Source organism: Salvelinus alpinus, chromosome 6 (genome assembly GCF_045679555.1).
Source record: "Salvelinus alpinus chromosome 6, SLU_Salpinus.1, whole genome shotgun sequence".
Classification (NCBI taxonomy): Eukaryota; Metazoa; Chordata; class Actinopteri; order Salmoniformes; family Salmonidae; genus Salvelinus; species Salvelinus alpinus.
In genome coordinates, this window is record NC_092091.1 from 35,651,392 (window position 1) to 35,668,048 (window position 16,657).

Consider the following 16,657-nt stretch of genomic DNA (forward strand, 5'->3'; position numbering starts at 1 on the left):
GAGTCTTTCTGGGTAAGACTAACAGCAATATTTTCCCATTATTATTTTCAAATTTCTTCAAGCTCTGTCAAATTGGTTGTTGATTATTCCTAGACAACCATTTTCAGGTCTTGCCATAGATTTTCAAGTAGATTTAAGTCAAAACTGCAACTTGGCCTCTCAGGAACATTCACTGTCTTCTTGGTAATGAAAACCTCCCTGGTCTTTGTGGTTGAATGTGTGTTTGAAATTCACTTCTCAACCGAGGGACCTTACAGATAATTGTATGTGTGGGGTACATAGATGAGGTAGTCATTCTAAAATCTTGTTAAACACTAGTATTGCACATATAGTAAGTCCATGCAACTTATTATGTGACTTGTAGCAAAGGGTCTAAATACTTAGTAAAGTAAATAAGGTATTTCTGTTTTTATTTTTGATACATTTGCAAACATTTCTAAATACCTGTTTTCACTTTGTCATTGTGAGTTATTGTGTATATATTGATGAGGGAAACAATCTATATAACACATTTTAGAATAAGGCTGTAACGTAACAAAAGGTGGAAAAAGTCAAGGCGTCTGAATACTTTTCCTGAATGCACTGTTTAATGCTATTTATTAATTCATGGCATTCAAAACAATAGACTGTATATACTGAACATTAATATAAATGCAACATGCAACAATTTCAAAGATTTGACTGAGTTACAGTTCATATAAGGAAATCAGTCAATTGAAATAAGTTCATTAGGCCCTAATCTATGAATTTCACATAACTGAGAATACAGATATGTATCTGTTGGTCACAGATACCTTTAAAAAAAGTAGCGGCTTAGATCAGAAAACCAGTCAGTATCTTACGGCGTCACCACCATTTTTCTCACACATCGTGAGACATCTCCTTCGCATAGAGTTGATCAGGCTGTTGATTATGGCCTGTGGAATGTTGTCCCACCCCTCTTAAATGTCTGTGCTAAGTTGCTGGCTATTAGTGGGAACTGGAACACGTTGTCGTACACGTCGATCCAGAGCATACCAAACCTGCTCAATAGGTGACATGTCTTGTGAGTATGTAGGCTATGGAAGAACTGGGCTGTGCATTATCATGCGGAAACATGAGGTGATAGCGGCAGTTGAATGGCACAACAATGGGCCTCAGGATCTCGTCACGGTATCTCTGTGCATTCAAATTGCCATCGATAAAATGCAATTATTTTCATTCTCCGCAGCTTATGCCTGCCCATACCATAACCCCACCCCCACCACAGGGTACTCTGTTCATAACCTTGACACCAGCACACCGCTCAACATCACAACGTGGTCTGCGGTTGTGAGGCCGGTTGGCGGTACTGCCAAATTCTCTAAAACAACGTTGGAGGCGGCTTATGGTAGAGAAATTCTCTGGCAACAGCTCTGGTGGAAATTCCTGCAGTCAGCGTGCCAATTGTACGCTCCCTCAACTTGAGACATCTGTGTCTTTGTGTTGTGTGACAAAACTGCACATTTAGAGTGGCCTTTTATTGTCCCCAGCACAAGCAGCTCCTGTGTAATGAACATGCTGTTTAATCAGCTTCTTGATATGCCACAACTGTCAGGTGGATGGATTATCTTGGCAAAAGAGAAAGGCTTACTAACAGGGATGTAAACAAATTTGTACACAACATTTGAGACAAATTTCCTTTTTGTATGTGTGGAACATTTCTGGGATCTTTTATTTCAGCTCATGAGACATGGGACCAAAACGTCACATTGCGTTTAGATTTTTATTCAGTATATTTAAAAAAAAATGTACTACACCTCGACACATCATCATTGGGAGAAGCAAATTAGCCAGCCCCCAGTATTTTCTACAATGCATAAAAAAGTATGTTTTGCAGTAAAAGGAAATACACATGTTTTCTTATTAAATAACAGTTGAATAAAACAAAACAATTATCATTTGTCAATTTAAATTGGTTTTACACGATGTCAAAGACCAGGGGCAGCATTACCACCACAATTCAAGAATGACCCGAAGGTGTTCTAAGGTCTTCTCCCTGACTGACACTTTGATATGTTCTGGATTTTCATGCCGTGTGCTATTTATCTCCTGGAGAAGCACTTTGTCATCAACCCTTGTAACCAAATTGAATCCTTTTAGCACCACAGTCATCTGACATTAGACGGAACTTAAAATCAAGATGAAACGAAGGCTACATGACACGGAGTTGGAGACGGTGCTACTGTAGACAAGGTAAAAGGATTTGTAGAAATAAAAGCTTCTTCGCTTTACACTTTTAATGGCCCATCTGATGAAGGTTGTCTCTATGCTTTGTGAAACATGATGGCGCAGAATATAATATGAGCATAAATGTGAAAAAAGGCCTGTCTGTCAGTGTCTGCAGCAGTGAGAGCTGAGGAATCTGACTGATACATACGGTAGAGTACAGTAGTGCACTGCATGCTGAGCAGAAAAACCAGCCCCCTCTTTTCTTCAGACTGAGTGAGTGACAGCTCACATCCAAATAGTGTAGTGATATGTAATGCTAAATGAAGCGGATAAACATGTCTTTAAATTAAATGAGCAGACGACCTTGCAGTCAGTCAGAAGTTGCGCCCCAAATGGCAACCTATTCCCTTTATAGTGCACTAGTTTTGACCAGATATCTGGTCAAAAGTAGTGCACTATATCGGGAATAGGGTGCCATTTGGGATCCGGTCCAGAATCCGACCGCACCTTTTTATCAGTCAGCCTAGTGGGGCAGGGTCAGGTCTTTCCTTTAGGAGCCATGCTGTTCAGGGCCCCTCTCGGCCCCGTCTCAGCCCTCCCTGCAGGACTAATGGAAAGCTTTCAAGGCATGATGCTCCACAAAAACGTCCGCTCTCATTTGGCCTTTGCCTGCCTTGCTCTGATGTGATGTCACCGCCTGCTTGCGGGCATTGGCCACCCCATTCTTCTGGCTTCACAGCCCTCAGGCTAGCCCTCCTGCACGTACACGCATGCATGCGCACACACACACACACACACACACACACACACACACACACACACACACACACACACACACACACACACACACACACACACACACACACACACACACACACACACACACACACACACACACACACATGAACACACACACACTACACACACACACACACACACACACACACACACACACACACACACACACACACACACACACACACACACACACACACACACACACACACACACACACACACACACACACACACACACACACACACACACACACACACACACACACACACACACACACACACAGGGGACTTGCCATGTAAACATGCTTGAAAAAACAAGGGCTTCAGAAAGTCTAGATCACATCATGTGCACATGGGACATCCCAGACCCAGAGTAGGCTGTCTGTAAAGCCTCCCATTCCTCTTGAGAAGGCAGGGAGGTGTCACATCAAGCTGGGAGAGGGTCATCTAGTGTTTAGCGTCCATCTAGTGTTTAGCTAGTGTTTAGCTGTCTTTATCTTACATACGAGCATCTCTGAAATTTATGAACACATATCGCAAATCACATATTGGATTTAGATGTAAATCTTCCCACAGTATTTTTATTTTTATTTAACCTTTATTTAACTAGGCAAGTCAGTTAAGAACAACAAATTCTTATTTACAATGACGGCCTACCCCAGCCAAACCCAGACGATGTTGGGCCAATTGTGCGCCGCCCTATGGGACTCCCAATCATGGCCAGATGTGATACAGCCTGGATGCGAACCAGGGACTGTAGTGACGCCTCATGCACTGAGATGCAGCGTCTTAGACCGCTACATGACATGGAGTTAGAGATGGTGCTACTGTAGACAAGGTAAAAGAATTTGTGGAAATAAAAAGCTTAGTATATGTATGCCAATATATGACATTAAAAACATGGCTATAGACTTAAAAGCACTGCTGTATAATGTGAATTGGCTGCTGTATTGAAAGGAGATTTAAATAATTCATTTGATTATCAGAGTGCATAAAGCCCACTCCAGTCTAAGCCAGTAAAGATGGAGGTGACCCAAGCCTCTCAGAGCAGAGAATCCTTGTTACCCTGTAGATGCCAGCTTTCCCACTCACCCTACCCTGCCCAGCCTGTCATCTGCCTGGTTCAGCCATGTCTCTTGTTATTATTTTTCTCTCATTCTCCTCCCTTTATCTTTCCAGAATCATTAATAATTTGTGCCTTAGTCTTGCTGCTTGATGACAGCTGTGCAGTTGGCTTCAGTCAATTTTTTTTTTTTTTAGATCAGGTGAATAATGAATAACCCCCTGCAACAAAAGAAGTCAGAGTCGTTCTTCTATATGAGCCCTCCCTCCCTCCCCCACCCTACCTCTCGTGTCAGGGGGGAGGAGGCAGGTGAAGAGAAAAGTTACTTTCTCTTTCTCTCTGACTTGTTAGATAACCAAGGTCTAACATTTACAACAAAGCTAAGTCAAATGAATGCCTCCCACATATAAGCCCTCCCTCCCCCATTGTCCCCCATCCTCCTCTTCAGTCAGGGGGGAGGAGGGGGTGACAGGTGAGGAAAAGTTACCTTATCTTTCTCTCTGACCTGTTGGGTGATTTGCCATGGTCTAACAATTAAAACCAGCTACAGTGGGTAAAATGAATGTCCATTGTATTGTTCGTATAAACAGGAGTATATCCTGTTTATGCTATTCTTTGGTTGCTGAAATCCGTAGTTTTTGATAAAAACTTCATTTTATGTGATGTCGGAGGTCCAGTCCTCCCAAACTAGTCGCTGCTCAACTCCATCGTAAATCGTGGAGTTGAATTAAGTCGGCTAGGTATATGTATGCCATTTCTGACCCATGGAACATTGCACAAGATCAACTTTTATATGTGACGTGTTACTGTAACTGCTGCAGTATCACCAACTAAAATCCCCAGCTTACAGTGAGTGTATCAATGAAATTCAGATAATGAGTGGAATATACTGTAATTTACAACAAAAGTATTTCAGCAGTGCATTGTATTATACACCATCTTTTCCATTGGTAGCGCAGTGACTCTTTCCACTTTGCCCTGACCTACTGAAGCACACTGGCTGATGGAGGATGATCATGTAGTATTTGCAGCCACATCCATACATTATTTTGATTATTTCTACCTAAATTGTGGTCAATTTTCACTATACAACTTTGGTTCAGTCATTATCGGTTTTGAGCAGTGTGATTAAGTGATAGTTAAATGAATTGTTAACAAACAACAACAAAAAAGTAATGGGTGGGGGCGCATTATGAATTATGAATTATTGTGTGTGCAACTACATCCTATGTTCGTGTGCAAGAATTTTTGCTAAAACAATAAATACAATTACAAATTGAAAAAGTAATGTGAATATTGTATTGTGGAAAGTTGCACCCCCCCCTTTTGCCTTTGGAACAGTCTCAATTCATCAGGGCATGGACTTTACAAGGTGTCAAAAGCATGCCGTGTTGACTACATTGCTTCCCACTGTTGTGTCAGGTTGGCTGGATGTCCTTTGGGTGGTGGGCCATTCTTGATACACACGGGAAACTGTTGAGCATGAAAAACCCAGCAGTGTTGCAGTTCCTGACACAAACCGGTGCGCCTGGCACCTACTACCATACCCCGTTCAAAGGCACTTAAATATTTTGTCTTGCCCATTCACCCTCTGAATGGCACACATACACAATCCATGTCTCAATTGTCTCAAGGCTTAAAATCCTTATTTAACTTGTCTCCTCCCTTCATCTTCACCGATTGAAGTGGATTTAACAAGTGACATCAATAATGGATCATAGCTTTCAACTGGATTCACCTGGCCAGTCTATGTCATGGAAAGAGCAAGTATTCAAAATGTTTTATACACTCAGTGTAGATTGAATTAGTATGTACTTTGAAAGAGTGATTTGGAACAGTAAACAAGTGACTTAGTCAATTGAAAATGTGCTTAGAGTTTTGAAACATGACCCATTTTGATGATCTGTTTAGATTATTGTGCTTAGAGTTGTGAAAATGTACCACATAGCCTACTTGTGAAAATTGCACTAAAGTGATTGATAGTAACCTGTAAACAGGCTCTGATGACTGTGTGTGATTTATTTGTTTTCTTTCCACCGGCTGCAGCAGCTGGATTGTTGACATTATGAGGTAGGTAGCATTGTGGAGGCTGGTCTACAGAGAGCTAAGCTGTGATCTGTCCAAACAGGCCCTGATGAGAAAGGTGATGTATGTCTGTCTATGGGTCTGCAGATTGAGGGATGTGCTCTAGTCTACACGGTACCTGAAGTGTACTCAAGCAATAGAAAATGTATAGGTGCCGGTACTCTGTACCAGACAACAGCAGGCCACTTAATGTATTGGCTCTATATGTACATGGAAAGGGGAGAAACAGATGCTGGGAAGGAACAGTGTTTTAACCCAAAACTTAGCTGTTGTGGAGGCTGTTTAGTCTCTCCAAATCAGTGTATTACTGCTATGCACTATGCTCTTTACTTGTAGTTGTGGAAGATGCAAAGAATTTCATCAAAAACCAAAGCATGACTTAAAATGTATCTCTTTTATATTTCATGTGTTATTTGACATCAATAATAAATTGCCCCAAACCACCAAAACCAGCGCACTCAACTCTCAACTCTCTAATTGAACAACTATGTTCGTCAAGAGAGATGAAATTCGTTCATCTCAGATGTCAGCTGTTCATCTCAGCTGTGTGTGTAGTATACTGTGTGTGTGTATTTGTGTGCGAGAGAGAGAGAGAGATAGAGAGAGAGAGAGAGAGAGATAGAGAGAGGGAGAGAGAGAGAGAGAGAGAGAGAGAGAGAGAGAGAGAGAGAGAGAGAGAGAGAGAGAGAGAGAGAGAGAGAGAGAGAGAGAGAGAGAGAGAGAGAGAGAGAGAGAGCAGGCCTAGATTTAAGCCATAGAATGCAGTGCTCTGATTATTCGCCAGCTTGAATCGATTGGACCGTTTCAGGACTTCTTCTATTCATATTTGATATGCCTGGGGGCAATGGGGTAATGCTTTAAAACTTCAGCACAGGCAGCAGCCAGAGGCCTTGGAGAAAAAATCTGGCCAGACTAATGGCTCATTTGAAGGCTTTGCTTGAAAAGCCTCCTCGGTCTCCTCTCAGAGTAAACCACAAAGGATTGGAGTTACTGAGTCTATTTTAGACCCAACCAGTCAGTAATTCGGACGAAAAGATGGAGGACTGCTCTCCTGTCTCTTATAGGCATAGTTACTGTAGGTTACTCAGTTATTGTCAATGCTTTCTGCTGATGCAAACATATCTCACAGCATTTTGAACTATAGCAGCACTATGCGGAGAGCGAAACATTGATTACTTTCTGTCTCCCAAAGACATTGTATTTAGGATATTGCGTGACTTGCATATTCTTCACAGTGGGCTTTCAACGTAGTGCTTTGCAAATTGACGATCGCTCAAAGTCGGCCCATGACACTTTCCACCTGACCCGGCTGACACTAAAGCACTGTGACTTGGGTAACCTGAGTCACTAACTAATACCTAAGGAATCCATTTGGTGTCAGGGGCACAGGGCTGGGCTGGGATATACTGTGTAGCTATGACGATGGAATGGGAGCATTAAATAGTGTTGTAGCTTCAGGCTGCCTCCGAGTGTTAAAGGCACTTCATAGAGTACTAGCTAGCTGCCTACTGTTCGTTCTGCCAGAAGTCCCCATGGAGCCAGAAACAGCTCAGATCAGATGTAGTGGGCTAGATCATACATACACTCACCCTGGTGGAGAGGGCTCCTGTCACTTAGCAGATGATGATAGAATCAGCTGTCTGGAATAGGATCAGTAATGACAGTTTACTTTGTATTTATTTGTTTTGTTTGACTATGACGTTCGTAATTAGTACACACTTAATAAATGATCTTTCCCTCAATGCAGCTCCACAATTGGTCCCTTCTCTGTTGGCTATTTCTAAAACATTGAACAATCCTCTGGCTCTATTCAATCTGTGTTGCTGAAGCGTTACACATTCCGTAATAGAAATGTAAAGGTAACGTCTGATTGAGCAGACATATGCAGCGTTTACCGTGAATGCAGCCTCCGCTTAGACAGCGGGAACATTGCCTTTAAATTTCAATCGCGCTGGAAAACTGAACTTCCGCGATGTGGATTGAATAGAGCCCCTTGATTATTGCAAGTGGATAAAGGAGATAGTAAATCATTATTATACACAGTAGCATATCACTATCATGGTTAGTCCTGGTCTTTTCCCAAATGTTCCCAGGTTATTTCTTAAGTAAGCTCTACCTGCTATAGCTGTTGGCCAAAAGCAAAGCCTATATTCCTTTCCTCTGGCCTCTCTCTCTCCCTCATTAAATAAGCAGGCATTTTCCTGTACTCCTCCGTCTATTCGTCAGGGGGTTTAAAATATTCAGTATTTTTGCAGGCCTGTACGTTGTAAGATTTGAGGGAAGTGAGGCGTGTAAAATCCTTGTGAGTCAGTGATTTCAATCAATGTTAGTAGAGAAGGGATCATCAACAAGATTCAGCCACGGGATGATTTTTTCTTGAGTGGATGGTCAGGAGGCCGTAACATAATTACAAATAATTTGTAGACCGCAAATTGACCGCAAGAGGAACAAACATACAGTGCGGCAAAAAAGTATTTAGTCAGCCACCAATTGTGCAAGTTCTCCCACTTAAAAAGATGAGAGAGGCCTGTAATTTTCATCATAGGTACACTTCAACTATGACAGACAAAATGAGAAATAAAATCCAGAAAATCACATTGTAGGATTTTTTATTAATTTATTTGCAAATTATGGTGGAAAATAAGTATTTGGTCAATAACAAAAGTTTATCTCAATACTTTGTTATATACCCTTTGTTGGCAATGACAGAGGTCAAACGTTTTCTGTAAATCTTCACAAGGTTTTCACACACTGTTGCTGGTATTTTGGCCCATTCCTCCATGCAGATCTCCTCTAGAGCAGTGATGTTTTGGGGCTGTTGCTGGGCAACATGGACTTTCAACTCCCTCCAAAGATTTTCTAGGAGACTGGCTAGGCCACTCCAGGACCTTGAAATGCTTCTTACGAAGCCACTCCTTCGTTGCCCGGGCGATGTGTTTGGGATCATTGTCTTGCTGAAAGACCCAGCCACGTTTCATCTTCAATGCCCTTGCTGATGGTAGGCTTTGTTACTTTGGTCCCAGCTCTCTGCAGGTCATTCACTAGGTCCCCCCGTGTGGTTCTGGGATTTTTGCTCACCGTTCTTGTGATCATTTTGACCCCACGGGGTGAGATCTTGCGTGGAGCCCCAGATTGAGGGAGATTATCAGTGGTCTTGTATGTCTTCCATTTCCTAATAATTGCTCCCACAGTTGATTTCTTCAAACCAAGCTGCTTACCTATTGCAGATTCAGTCTTCCGAGCCTGGTGCAGGTCTACAATTTTGTTTCTGGTGTCCTTTGACAGCTCTTTGGTCTTGGCCATAGTAGAGTTTGGAGTGTGACTGTTTGAGGTTGTGGACAGGTGTCTTTTATACTGATAACAAGTTCAAACAGGTGCCATTAATACAGGTAACGAGTGGAGGACAGAGGAGCCTCTTAAAGAAGGCCAGGTCTGTGAGAGCCAGAAATCTTGCTTGTTTGTAGGTGACCAAATACTTATTTTCCACCATAATTTGCAAATAAATTCATAAAAAATCCTACAATGTGATTTTCTGGATTTTTTTTCTCATTTTGTCTGTCATAGTTGAAGTGTACCTATGATGAAAATTACAGGCCTCTCTCATCTTTTTAAGTGGGAGAACTTGCACAATTGGTGGCTGACTAAATACTTTTTTGCCCCACTGTATATAATATTTGACTAAAACAATCATTTCCAACCTTCCTTACATTTGTATACGATCACATATACATTCGGATATCTCTCTATTATGCGTGGGAATACTTTGGAACAGATTTCCAAAAGTAATATCATTTCAAGCTGATTTGCTGGTGTTTTTACAGTCTTTTATGTCCAACAATAAAACATAAAAACAGTGCCTTCGGGAAAGTATTTAAACCCCTTGACTTTTTCCACATTTTCTTATGTTTACAGCCTTATTCTAAAATGGATTAAATACAAATAAAATCCTCAGACATCTACACACAATAGAGAAAAAACAGTAATACCTTATTTACATAGGTATTCAGACCATTTGCTATGAGACTCGAAATGGAGCTCAGGTGCATCCTGTTTCCATTGATCATCCTTGAGATGTTTCTACAACTTGATTGGAGTCCACCTGTGGTAAAATCAATTGTTTGGACATGATTGAAGAAAGGCACACACCTGTCTATATAAGGTCCCACAGTTGACAGTGCATGTCAGAGCAAAAACCAAGCCATGAGGTCGAAGGAATTGTCAATAGAGCTCCGAGACAGGATTGTGTCGAGGCACAGATCTGGGGAAGGGTACCAAAACATTTCTGCAGCATTGAAGGTCCCCAAGAACACAGCGGCCTCCATCATTCTTAAATGGAAAAGGTTTGGAGCCACCAAGATTCTTCCCGGCCAAACTAAGCAGTCGGGGGAGAAGGGCCTTGGTCAGGGAGGTGAACAAGAAAACAATGGTCACTCTGACAAAGCTCCAGAGTTCCTCTGTGGAGATGGGAGAACCTTCCAGAAGGACAGACATCTCTGCAACACTCCACCAATCAGGCCTTTATGGTGGAGTGGTCAGAGGGAAACCACTCCTCTGTAAAAGGCACATGACAACCTGCTTGGAGTTTGCCAAAAGGCACCTAAAGATTCTCAGACCATGAGAAACAAGATTCTATGGTCTATTACAACCAAGTTTTAACACTTTGGCCTGAATACCAAGCATCACGTCTGGAGGAAACCTGGCACCATCCCTACGGTGAAGCATGGTGGTGACATGCTGTGGGGATGTTTTTCAGTGGCAGGGACTAGGAGACTAGTTAGGATTAAGGGAAAGATGAACGGAGCGAAGTACAGAGAGGTCCTTGATGAAAACCAGCTCCAGAGCGCTCAGGACCTCCAACAGGCCAGTGACTCTAAGCACACAGCCAAGATAACGCAGGAGCGGCTTCGGGGGAAGTCTCTGAATGTCCTTGAGTGGCCCAGCCAGAGCCCGGACTTGAACCTGATCGAACATCTCTGGAGAGACCGGAAAATAGCTGTGCAGCAACGCTCATCCAACCTGACAGAGCTTGAGAGGATTGAGAGGATCGGAAGAAAAGAATGGGAGAAACTCCCCAAACACTGGTGTGCCAAGCTTGTAGCGTCATACCCAAGAAGACTCAAGGCTGTAATCGCTGCCAAAGGTGCTTCAACAAAGTACTGAGTAAAATATCTGAATTCACATGTAAATGTGATATTTCATTTATTTTATTTTTTTATTAGCAAACATTTCTAAAAACCTGTTTTTGCTTTGTCATTATGGGGTATTGTGTGTAGATTGATGAGAGAAAAAAACAATTTAATAAATTTTAGAATAAGGCTGTAACGTAACAAAATGTGGGAAAAGTCAAGGGGTCTGAATTCTTTCCTAATGCACTGTATTTATTTTTTTTCTCAGAAAATGAACACCTATGTGAGAATGCTGTTCATAGCGTTCAACATCATAGTGCCCCAGTGGCAATTTTAGCATGGAAATCTTGGTGGGCCAAACACATTTTTTTATTTTTTATTTATTATGCATTCCAGCAAAGCCACTACACAACACAACACTAACAATACATTAATTGCCCTATAACGGTGACAAACGGTGCCCACAAATAGCAGTCCCAACATCTTACCACTGCTACACCTGGCTATCAACGGAGCCTTGTCTGGCAGCGAAACAGTTAATTCAGCCTCATTTACTGCCTTTTAAAAAAACATAGCTGATAAGGCTGACTTGTTTAAACAAATGTGGTTTCAACTGACAATTTAGATGTACAAACTATGGTGACGAGCAGATATGAGGCTATCCATCATTTTGATTAAGACATTAATGAGCGAGCTAGGACGGACGTTGTCAACATAACTATTCGTTCAGCACTTTTGAAATGTACAGCAACAGAATTCAGAACATGGCCCGTTCTTACAATATTCTCCCTGTACACCAAGTCAGAACCGTAGGATAAATAATGGGGACATATAAGCAGTCATTGAAAGCTCTTACAATATTCTATGATTACATTTCTCTAAAACAGGCCATAGGCTACATGTCAGAACAGTAGACGAAATGAAGAAGGGAAAAGGGACCAAATTATTAGTGTGAGGCACATTGGCTACTAACAGCTTACAACACAACATGCACTTAGTATTACTTTCTTAGCTACAGTATACATAACTCCCTGGCATATTACATCATTTATGCAGCAGCATACAAGACAATTTTGGACTCACCTTGTTGTGCTGTGCTCACTTCCTTCTTAACCACTCATTGTTGAATATGCGATTTCCAACTTGTTTTGTAATGTTAATACGTTTTATCAATAAGTTTTACCAATACGTTTTAACCATCATTTCTCTTCATTATTTATCTTCATATGACAAGGATTGAAAAGGATTTTCCAGTAGATTGTCGACTTTATTCATGATGATGACTGCTAGCTAAGATTTTGAAAGTATGACGTTGACATGATCAGTTCAATCAAAGCTACTGTACATATAAATTAATTTGACGTCATTTTATCTGTGGCCAATGACCTTGAGCCTTCTTGGATAGGCACTTCTAATGTAACTCTTGTCAGCAACCAAAGGGCTAGAATTTTCGAGACTTCGCGTGATGTAGTTCCCCCATGAGTGACAGAACACTGAGCCGATCATGGCGCAATACTCCGTATTTTCTTCTGGATTGCCCCACCATCACAGACAGCACTGAGCTGGGCTGAAACACGTGCATTTGGACCTGCCTTACTCAAAAAAACAAAAAAGAGACCATGTTTGTATGTGGCTTTATTAACTCAATGATATATATATATTTTACATTGTTTGCAAACTGATATGTGACACATATAAAACAAAATGTGGGGCTCAAAACAGGCTCTGCCCCACCTGCCCTCTATGACGGGTCGCCACTGTAGTGCCCTCAAAGCTCATTACTAAGCTAAGGACCCTGGGACTAAACACCTCCCTCTGCAACTGGATCCTGGTCTTACTGACGGGCCGCCCCCAGGTTGTAAGGGTAGGCAACAACACATCTGCCACGCTGATCCTCAACACTGGGACCCCTCAGGGGTGCGTGCTTAGTCCCCTCCTGTACTCCCTGTTCACCCACGACTGCGTAGCCAAACACGACTCCAACACCATCATAAAGTTTGCTGACGACACAACAGTGGTAGGACTGATCACCAACAACGATGAGAAAGCCTATAGGGAGGAGGTCAGAGAACTGGTAGTGTGGTGCCAGGACAACAACCTCTACCTCAATGCGACCAAGACAAAGGAGTTGATCCTGGACTACAGGAAAAGGAGGGCCGAACAGTTCCCCTTTAACATCAACGGGGCTCTAGTGGAGCGGGTCAAGAGTTTCAACTTCCTTGGTGTCCACATCACCAACAAACTATCATGCTCCAAACACACCAAGACAGCCATGAAGAGGGCAAGACAACACCTTTTCCCCCTCAGGAGATTGAAAATATTTGGCATGGGTCCCCAGATACTCTAAAAGTTCTACAGGTGCACCATTGAGAGCATCCTGGCTGGTTGCATCACCACCTGGTACGGTAACTGCTAGGCATCCGACCGTAAGGCGCTACAGAGGGTAGTGCGTACGGCACAGTACATCACTGGGGCCAAGCTTCCTGCCATCCAGGACCTATATACTAGGCGGTGTCAGGGGAAGGCCCAAAAAATAGTCAAAGACTCCAGTCACCCAAGTCACAGACTGTTCTTTCTGCTACTGCACGGCAAGCGGTACCGGAGCGCCAAGTCTAGGTCCAAAAAGCTCCTTAACTGATTCTACCCCAATCCATAAGACTGCTGAACAATTAATCAAATGGCCACCTGAACTATTTGCATTGACACCCCCCCCCCCCTTTGTTTTTACACTGCTGCTACTTGCTGTTAATTATCTGTGCATAGTCACTTTACCCCTACTTACATGTACAAATGACCTCGACTAACCTGTACCCCCGCACATTGACTCGGTACCGGTACCCACTGTATATAACCTCGTTATTGTTATTTTATTGTGGTACTTTTTATTTTATTTCTTACTTTTTTTATTTTGTCAATATTTTCTTAACTCTATTTCTTGAACTGCATTGTTTAAGGGCTTGTAAGTAAGCATTTCACGGTAAGGTCTACTACACCTGTTGTATTCGGTGCATGTGACAAATACAATTTGATTTGAACAAGCACTTCCTGATTTAATTCTGTCTGGAGATTAAATGATGACATTGATGTAGGCTATAGGCCTCCCAAGATATGGCATGTTGTCTAATTGACTAAAATAGGTCTATACAGTATGTCAGGCCTAAGAATGTTAACTAAAGGAATATATACATCGAAGGTTTTTTTATTTACTGCAGTGGGCCAAATCAGGGTTTCTTGGTAGTTTTAAACAAATCTAGCTGAAAAAAAGTGTACACCTCTCACACATGGGCTTTAAAAAAAAAGAAGACACCTGTACCATGTCAGATATAGAGTTGAAATGTATTCAATTTTGAGTTTGCATCCCAATATTACACTTTATATACATTACAGAAGACTGAACTATAACAAAACCGTTAGACATAGAAACACCGGATTATTGTTGTCTTTTAAACAACTATGTTTATTAATTATGAAATTATGAAACAAATGAATAACATTCAACCCATGCGGCCACTAGATCATTTGACTGCAGGAAAGGGCTACAATGTTCTCGATTATGATTAGCGTTCTATTTTGTATGACTGGGTAGCTTGTATTGTTTTGTACTGTTTTTGTTGCTGTTGCTGTTCATTCTCTCGTTTTATAATGTGTCCTCACAATGGGCACAGATATCAGTTCAACATCTAGTTTGATTTACATTTGGTTGAGTTCTCAACTACCGTGAATTCAACGTGAAATCAACTAAATAAATTCGCCATGTCATTGGATTTAGGTTAAAAGTTGGGTGGAAAAAAACCGAAATGCCCTGATGTTGATTCGTTTTAGCAAATCAAATTAGTTGTCCCCATTGATTCAAAGTCATCACAACAACGTCGATTCAACTTGTTTTTGCCCATGGTCTATTTCTATGTTAGCAACTTTCGAATGACAAATGTTTGACTAAATGAATTAGACTTGTCCTCAATTGAAGGGATATCAGTAGCCTACACATCAACCTGAGTCACTTTTCACGCTCTTGCGCCAACAAGCTGTAATCCTAACAGCGGTGGTTTAGGTGCCCAACCTGAGCTTTATACACAGTGGCCAAAGCCACATACCAAGCATTAGTTAACGGTTAATACGCTCAGGCAATGTTTGAGGTCTAAACAAAAGACTCCTTACTGCCTTGGTAAAAACAAACCAAATGTATATAGGAGCTTTTGACAGATGAAACGTAGCAGCATCATGAACCCTAGGTCTGGGAGGAATCGAGTTTATTTTTCCCATGCCAATATCCATGTAAAAATTATATTTTATTGCTTTCATCATGATAAAAAAAGGTTTTATCCACTCCTGGATATCATTTAAAATTAGATTTAAAATTATAACTGTTAACTAAATAGTTTAAGCATCTAATTATTTATTCAAACCGAAAATATTCGCTAAATAGATGACTAAGCAGTCAACTCTAAAGCCTTAAAAAACGTCGTGGATCAGATAAAAACAAGAAGAAAGCAAGATGTTTTGATTAATGAATAATGGGAGAACAGAAACCTTCCAGTCTGAAGGCACTTGAAGACCTTTGTGACACGACTTATTTTGTGGTCTCCTCTCAGATTTCCAGTAAAATAGCCAACGGCAAGAAAGCACTTTACAGACCTATTACATGGAGTGGAGAATAAACCTGGCCGCTGTATAGGTACTTTTTCACATAGCCTTATTAAAAGAGACTTCAAATCAATTTGTGCTCAGTCAAGTTTTTCGATTAATATTACACACCTCAATGAATAGACAAGATAAATGTTTTCTATTAAAACTCACTGAAGGTTAACCACGAGGACAATCACAACAAACAGTGGAAATATAACAATAATGGATTAAACTATTCAGTTCAATGATTTGCCTAAAATTAACAATATCACAGGTCCCCCTCAAAGACAGATGCATTTCAAGGGGTTGTATTCTGTCTATGAATGTACATTTGTAATTTGGACCAAAGATTTACTACAACGAATGCAGATCATCTGAACTCGAATGAAAAATAAGTTCTGAATATTTACATTGGCAGTTCTAAGAATTCAGAATGACCTACACGGTAAACCCCAATGTGCTGGCATGACTCAAAACTGTTGAAGAAGCCATCTATATCTGAGTACAGTTCATTAAAAATGATTACTCAAACCGATAGTCACTGTGACCATGTGTAGGGGGTCCACATTTGAGTTGTATCATTTTGAACATTTTGAGTAACGCCCTCACTAAGCAATGCCTCCAATATCATTTTCCAGTGTGCCTTTTCGAGGAATGAATTGTAGTTACCACCCATGACCATATTTGTTAATGGCATGAGACATGGTTATTGACATTTTCTGTCCTGTGGCCTTCACCAAGTGAGTTCCTAGGCGAATGTTATCATTATA